Raw genomic sequence first — 8,410 nt, 5'->3', positions numbered from 1 at the left:
TGCTCCCACAGCTGAGAAACGAACACGTCTTGGTCCGAACGGACAACATGACGGTAGTATCGTACATAAATCGCCAGGGTGGACTCAGGTCGAGCTCCATGCATTCAATGGCCAGGAGACTCATTTTATGGTCCCAGCACAACTTGCGCTCGCTGAGAGCAGCGCATGTGCCAGGTGCCCTGAACCAGGGGGCGGACATGCTATCCAGAGACAAAATTGTCCCAGGAGAATGGGCTCTCAACCCGCTGACGATTCACTGGTTATGGAAAACCTTTGGCAAAGCGGAGATCGACCTCTTCGCCTCCAAGGAGAACGCGCACTGCCCTCTTTTCTTCACGAAAAGCATGGATGCGCTCGCCCAGAGCTGGCCGAGCCGTCCCTTATATGCCTTTCCCCCGATCGCGATGCTACCGCAGGTCATCAGTCGGGTCAGAGAGGAGAAAGACGCAGTGCTGCTGATAGCCCCACTCTGGAAGAACCAAACATGGTTTCCAGATCTGATGCAAATGCAATCTGCACCACGGCCGATTCCACTGAGGCCAGACCTCCTCAGTCAGGCCAACGGGATGATATTTCATCCCCGCCCCGATCTGTGGGCCCTTCATGCATGGCCCCTCAACGGGTTCCCAGGAACCTCACGAGCGGAGCACTAAAAACCATCGCTGAGGCGCGGGCGCCCTCCACGAGACGCTTATATGCCCAGAAATGGAAAGTGTTCAGTGTCTGGTGTAATGCCAAGGGCCTGAACCCTGAAACATGCGAGATTACGAACGTACTCGCTTTTCTACAAGGGCTTCTGGAGGCGGGCCGCGCCCCCATCCACGCTCAAAGTATATGTGGCGGCCATCACAGCATCACACGACCCTGTAATGGAACGTCCATTGGGAAGAAACGACCTAATTATTCGTTTCCTAAGGGGCGCTAGGAGGATGAACCCTTCACGCCCCCCCTCAGTGCCGATCTGGGACCTAGCTACTGTCCTAGACGCTCTTAAAGGGCCTCCGTTCGAACCACTCCGAACCGTGCACCTTAAACAGCTCTCGCTCAAGACTGCGCTCTTGCTGGCACTCGCCTCGGTCAAGAGAGTGGGCGACCTGCACGCGCTTTCGACAAGCGCTGCCTGCCTAGAATTCGGACCTAACGACTGCAGGGTCGTCCTTAGACCGAAACATGGGTATATTCCTAAAGTGCTCACCACTCCCTTCAGAGCACAGGTTATCTCCCTAACTGCGCTATCGTCCCCAGCAGACGAACACGACGCTAATCTACTCTGCCCCGTTAGGGCTCTCAGAGTGTATTTGGAGCGTTCTGCCCTATTCAGACAGACAGAACAACTGTTTGTATGCTTTGGCGGCCGTACGAAAGGTTCCGCCGTTTCAAAGCAGAGAATCTCTCACTGGATAGTTGAAGCTATAGCGCTGGCTTATGAAGCTAAGGGACTTCAATGCCCCTGGGGAGTCAAAGCACACTCCACCAGGAGTGTGGCTTCTTCCTGGGCATGGTCGAGCGGGATACCGATCGAGGATATTTGTGCGGCGGCAGGCTGGGCCTCACCGTCCACATTTATCAGGTTCTACAACCTACAGGTCCCGACACTGCATTCCAATGTACTATCAGCATGATGCTAGTTGAACTACGAGTTCGTATCTAGATTATGTATGTGCTTGTGTCACACTGAGCGCCTTCTAGCCGCTCTGTATTCTTTCCCACATATAAAGCTCGCCTCTGCCGGCTAGTTGGATGATAACTTTGCTTTTTTAGCTCAGGCACCTGCCTCTGGCTATCATAAGGCGAAGTTCAGCACACACGGCGTTTTGCATGGTGTTCCCATAGCGTAAGCTACTTACGCAATAGGAGAGACCTCTCGAAAGGGAACGACTCGGTTACTAACGTAACCTCGGTTCCCTGAGAGGAGGGAACGAGTATTGCGTAAGCTGCCGTGCTTGTGCTTGGTTAGTTCGCTTCAGTCGTTTTAACCTAAAGAACTCTCATGACGGGGCGCCCAATATATAGCTCTTGGCCACGCCCATCTTGGCGGGCTCTGACGCTTGCGGGCGCGAAGCGCGCTCATTGGTCGCGCATTCAGAGTCGCCCCGTCATTGGTTCGAGCAAGTTGCCGCAGCACAGCCAATGACCGAGCTGCCTTCGTTCATTGCTGTCAGCTGTGCAGCTGCAATGCGTTTTACATAAAGACTTCAATATTCTCGAGAAAAGGAGTTTTCCCATAGCGTAAGCTACTTACGCAATACTCGTTCCCTCCTCTCAGGGAACCGAGGTTACGTTAGTAACCGAGTCGTTTTTGTTGAAGAAATCGGCGCAAAATGCCCGTTGTCTAAATTGACAAATTGCCAAACAACAGAACTCCTGGTCAACGGAAGAGCTCTTTCACAACTGTAAGTTTTTTTTTGTGTGTATTTTTCAGTTTACATATAGCTTTCTCTTATCCTTGATATATGTCTTTCAGTGTTAGATTTTACTTTCTTAGAATTGTATGACAGTCGCATTAAATCTGAGTATATGTTACTTTTGAATAACAGCTAGATATGTTTTAATCCAGACTCCAAACTGCCTGTTTGAAGATGAATATAAAACCGATGACGCAATAAAGTCTCCATTTACAACAAAGGTAGCCTACTATAATATTGTGTTCTGTGTATATGAATACTCTATTTTTGCAACTTAAAAGTGTTAATCTTATTGTCTTTTGAAAGTAAAAGTTAATAATATTTCAGTAATTCATAAAGAGGTAATGGGAAAATTGGAAAAAGCATTCAGTCTAAAACGTTTTCAGTCTTTTGTGTTTCTAGCAAATATTGTATGTGCTTGTAATATCGTTGTATGTTGACAGACCATGTTTTAAAATATTTCAGGTAATTACTCTGGGGCTGATGGTCAATGTAAAGGACACAATCTGTCAAACATAAACCTGCAGAGGTGAATGGATATGGGAGCTAAAGAGACTTGTAACTGGTAGGTGGTTTTGTAACTTGTTGTAAATCTTCACAGAATTACCTTTATATTATAATACAGATTATAGTAATCTTGTTCAAATGTTAGGAAATAATTATGTTGGTTTAAGAAAGCCAACATATTGTTAACCTATTTGAACTAAATATTATTATTATTATTATTTTTCTGAGACAAAAATTTTCAACTCTTAACTCCTAGAGCTTTAGTGCTAAAAGCACCTAACACAGACCATAAATGATCTCATCCAAAAGACATCCAAAAATGAGAATTAGCCCATGATTTACTCACCCTCAAGTCATCCTTGGTGCATATGACATTCTTCTTTCAGACGAATACAATCGGAGTTATATTAAAAAATGCCCTGGCTCTTCCGAGCTTTATAATGGCAGTGAATGGCCGTTTCTGTTTTAAGTCTATAAAAGTGCATCCATCCATGATAAAAGTAATCCATACGGCTCTGGCGGGGTTATAAAGGCCTTTTGAAGCGAAGTAGTGCTGGGCGGTATACCGGTTCATACCGAAAACCGGTGTATATTTTTGTTATGATATTAATTTTTAATATACCGCCATACCGATTTATTTAATTACACAACGTTCGGAACGACATTACGCCACGCGACACTGTTTCAGACGTACCCTTTACAATGTTGCACTTCTAAGCAGCGACTGCGAGGCGAGAGTAAACAGCAGTGCTCTGGTGTTACGTTACAGGGAAGATGGATGCTGCAGAACTATGGCGTTATTTTCCTGTCAAATGTCGAGAGCGCATTATTGTAGCGCGAAAGTACATTAATATAATGCGCGAGCGCGAATCTCTCTGCTCACGCGTGGAATATAATGTGCCGCGCTCTCAGATACACGCTGCTCACGTAAAGGCCTGTTCACACCGGGACGAATTTCGCGTGCGATATTCGGCAGCGTTTAACGCCTCGTGACTAAACAATGGGCGCCAATGTGAGTGTGCACACCGATGCGTAAAACGCCACACGTAAAAGCGTCATTTTTTTTAAAACGCCTCGGGTTCGTTTTTTTGGTTTGACGCACCGCGTCAAAAACTATCCGACCAATGAGATTGGCGCTTTTGCTCACGTGTCTGGAGCTTCTGAAGTTACAGTAAAACACAACTTGGGGGCGCTCAAACACAAAACGGTCTTGCCGAGCACACATACGTAATGGCGAAGAAGATATACAGCGTCTACTACACCAAAGCAGAGAATGTCTAATGACCAAAGCCCGTCTACGGACATTCTCTTATTAGACATTATTATTATTAGACTTATTAGACATTCTCTGACTACACTCTGCCGGAAAGAAATAAGACGAGGAAGATGCAAGGCCAGATGAATGTAGAGCTGCTGGTCTTGTTGGTGTCTTTATAAAGAGACACCAACGAGAATAAAGAACTATATGACAAACGCGACAAACTTGCTCTCTTCTTCTGAGTGACAAGCGTGTGTCAGAAGCACTTTGTGGACCGGGGTATTTCTGTTTTACATTAAGCGCCATCTAATGTCAGGGAATAAATTTGCATGTTCACTCGGCTCATCGTCAGCGAAAATCGCTTGGGTGTGAACACCAAAAACGCGTTGAAAAACGCTGACGAATAACGCGAGCCGATATTCGTCCCGGTGTGTACGAGGCTTTAGAATAGGTCTATTTTCTCTGGACTCGCTCAGAGAATCCTGCACTTAAAACGTGTTCAGTGCAATTGCGAATCTCTCCTCTTCCCCAGCTGACAATTTTAGGTTATAAGAACGTTTTCATAACGTTCCCATCAAGTTATAAAAACGTTATTTCTGAATGTTATAGGAACATTCAAAACGTCCAGTTTTTTAGACGTTGTATTAACGTTATTTCTTGGTTATTATAAGAACTTTATTCAAAACATTATAAGAACGTTCAATTCTCCCGTTATATAAACGTTGTATTAACGTTATTTCCTGGTTACAAGAACGTTGTTAGAACGTTAAGAAATAACAATTTTAGGTTATACTGGGCGCTATTCTATTCTACAATATTCACTAATGACAGTAAAATAGACCATCCTAAGTCAATTTACTGCAGTAATTCCTCTCTCAACCAGTAGAAAATGCTTTGAACACCTGATTATGCATGAGGAAAAAAAAACGTCATAAACCGGAAAACCGGCATCATTTTGAAAAAAAAACGTGATATAAATTTTTGGTCAAACCGCCCAGCACTAAAGCGAAGCGATGCGTTTGTGTAAGAAAAATATCCATATTTAAAACTTTATTGACTAAAATAACTAGCTTTAAAATAACTAGCTTAGCATATATTTCTTTCTGCTTTTGAAGTAACTAAAACGTACAGCTTCACTAATAGCAAAGAGATGCTGCACTTACAGGTATGATTAATTCACTCTAGAAATAGTTCTATCGCCAATACATTCAAATGCAGTGTTACTTTATCTGTATCTGATTTAAAACAAGCAGAAATCTGTAAGAAATGTAACGATCCATAGACAATATAAGCGCTGTTAAGTCAGAGCAATAGCCTCGTGGGCAGCGCTGTGCCATGCTGGAGCTGTGCTCACGGCGACCTGAGTTCCAGTCCTGGTTCGAGGTTCAGGCTTCTCAAGCCAACATCAACGTTTGTTCACATAATTTAGCCTCTAGTTGTGTTATTAATATGGATTAAGTATATGTTTTAAATTACAGAAACAAAAAAGATACTCATAAGGTATCATATTTATACTTTCAATAAATTAGTCTTTACATAATTTCTGATTACTAATTAGGCTGGCTAATTTTGAAAGTTTTCAATGTCAATATTGTTTGTGATCTTAATATGTATGTATTTGTATTCTTTCTGTTTACACTGTTGCATGATCTTCTTTTATAGGCTATGAGGAAAAACCCTACCGTGCACACAGAGAATAGAGTTCACTGCTGCTAACTGGGAGAGCAGCTGGACAACTAGAAGAGAGAACAGTAGAGAACACACATATTAATACAGATGACTGTATTATTCTTCTGCAAGAACCAAGACTAGCAAAGACTGATGATGAGCGCTCTGAGCAAACACTGCAGTCAAGACGCATGATTGCACATTGGACTTTACTGATTTCTTCATTTAATGTTGGGCATTTACTGTACGCAGAACTTCTAATAATTTATGTGGATGCCATTTATAAACCTGTTAGATTCTGATGTTTTAGTTTTGAGATTAATAAAATTGTATGTTTTAACAATGTTATAGCTATTAGCTAAGCATTTTTTTTGTTTAAGAGAACATTTTGGGAACAAAAATAAAACTTCCCGCTAAAAACTTTATAAGAATGTTAGGGGATCTAATAGTAGTTAATAGCATACACCATGTGTCAAAATGATTTATGACCCTATGATTGACAGGTGGGCGTGGCTTTCCTGTGATCTTCCCCCGCCCCTTCCGGTTCCTCCCCTTCCTGTCCCGCCCATTGTCACGCCCCTTCCGGTTCCTCCCCTTCCTGTTACCTTTGACCTAGTTCCGCCCCTTCCTGTTACCTTTGACCTAGTTTCCGCCCCTTCCGGTTACACTTTCTGTCAAAATGATGGATGGTTACCTTTGACCTAGTTCCGCCCCTTGCGGTTACAGCTTCTGTCAAAATGATGGATGTGTGACAGTTAGTTTGATTGTTTGATCAAGAAAAGGGAGGTATTGGCCTTGTTAACATAAGCTTTGATGTTACAGTTACAAAGTGATGTGACAGTTAGTTTGAGATGTGATTGCTTGAAGTTGGTGTTTTGGTCACCGCATCCCTGAGCTTTATAAAGGGGAGCTGTGAAAGTGATAAGAAAAAAATGTACAACTATTCACTGGACCAAGCATTATGTTCATTTAAATAAAATGGTGAAAGTTTATCTGTTCTGTAAAAAAGAATATAAAATAAAATCTCACACAAAAAGTTGAAATAAATGTACAACTATTCACTGAACCAAGCATTTCAGTTTAAATAAAATGGAGCCACAAAAATAAAAAATGTACAACTATTCACTGAACCAAGCATTTCAGTTTAAATAAAATGGTGAAAGTTTATCTGTTCTTTAAAAGAATATAAAATAAAACCTCACACAAAAAGTTTAAATAAAATGGAGTCACAAAAATATTCCAAACAGTTAAAAATGTATTAGAGAGTTGAAGAAAAAACATACAGCTTATGTAAAACCTCACACAAAAAGTTTAAATAAAATGGAGCCACAAAAGTATTGCAAACAGTTAAAAATGTATTAGAGAGTTGAAGAAAAAACATACAGCTTATGTAAAACCTCACACAAAAAGTTTAAATAAAATGGAGTCACAAAAATATTCCAAACAGTTAAAAATGTATTAGAGAGTTGAAGAAAAAACATACAGCTTATGTAAAACCTCACACAAAAAGTTTAAATAAAATGGAGCCACAAAAGTATTGCAAACAATCCAATGTATGAATGATCTGACTCTGTCTCAAAAACATAGGGAGCACGCGCGTCTATGTGTGTGTGTGTGTGTGTGTGTGTGTCAAAGCAGGAATTTCCCCCCCCCCTCCGCATTGCTGAGGACCTTGAAAGTTTATCTCACACAGAAGTTGAAAAAGCATTATGTTCATTTAAATGAAATGATTATAAAATTTACATTTAGTCATTCACAAATATTTGACACTGACTCAAGTTGAAAAACCATGCTGTTCAATTAAAAGTATATAAATTAAACAAAAATAAAATCATCTTACTGTTTCACCATGGTTGAAAAAAACCCACAAGTGTTTCCCCTGAAGTCTTTTCTCTCTGTCACACCAGTGTGTGGCTGGCCTGGTATCTGTTTTTGTGACACGTTCCTGAGCCCATTGAAAAGCATTGTGTTCCTTTAGAAGTGTATAAATTAAAATATATCATATATAAAATAAATAGTTTACTAATTTAACTAAAGTTGAAAAGCATGTTGTTCATTTAAAATCTTACTAAATTACTGAAGTTGAAAATCATGCTGTTCATTAAAAAAATCTTACTAAATTACTGAAGTTGAAAAGCATTCTGTTCATTTAAAATAAATAATTTACAAATTTACTGTACCAATTATGTTAGATTTAGATAAAAATAAAATCATCTTACATTTTCACCAGGGTTGAAGAAAAAAAATCACACAGGTAGTGCCTGCCAGCATGGACAGTGTGCGTGACAAATAAGTGATATCATCGCTGTTTTCGAACCACCGGTAATAAATTACTTTTAATTCATTAGACTTATTTTCAGGAGTGACAGTTATCAAAAGGTCTGCCTAAATGCTGGGAATGTGAATTGGCCTTGAACCTGAACAGTTCCATTCATAGAGTACTGAAAGAATATAGTGGACACACAGCTCCGCCGTTTTCCCATAGTTTTCCACAGGCTCTTACTGTAAAAGGCTATAAAATAGCCAAGACACATGGTCGTGTGCCATACCCCATGTCTGGACCAAAAACTTT

The 8,410-nt window shown here is 41.0% G+C and overlaps 1 long non-coding RNA gene across 1 annotated transcript; it reads left to right on the top strand.

The window, feature by feature from the left end:
* The first annotated feature begins 2,297 nt into the window (after positions 1–2,297).
* Positions 2,298–2,952, top strand: LOC143735569 (uncharacterized). Its single transcript, XR_013203230.1, has 3 exons — positions 2,298–2,393; positions 2,558–2,626; positions 2,871–2,952. It is a non-coding gene; the product is annotated as an uncharacterized LOC143735569 (long non-coding RNA).
* The last annotated feature ends 5,458 nt before the right edge of the window (positions 2,953–8,410 follow it).

Source organism: Siphateles boraxobius, unplaced genomic scaffold (genome assembly GCF_051911475.1).
Source record: "Siphateles boraxobius isolate OS27281-9 unplaced genomic scaffold, OSU_SipBor_1 13, whole genome shotgun sequence".
Classification (NCBI taxonomy): domain Eukaryota; kingdom Metazoa; phylum Chordata; class Actinopteri; order Cypriniformes; family Leuciscidae; genus Siphateles; species Siphateles boraxobius.
Note: the sequence above shows the minus strand (reverse complement) of the source record. Positions and strands in the feature narration are given on the sequence as shown.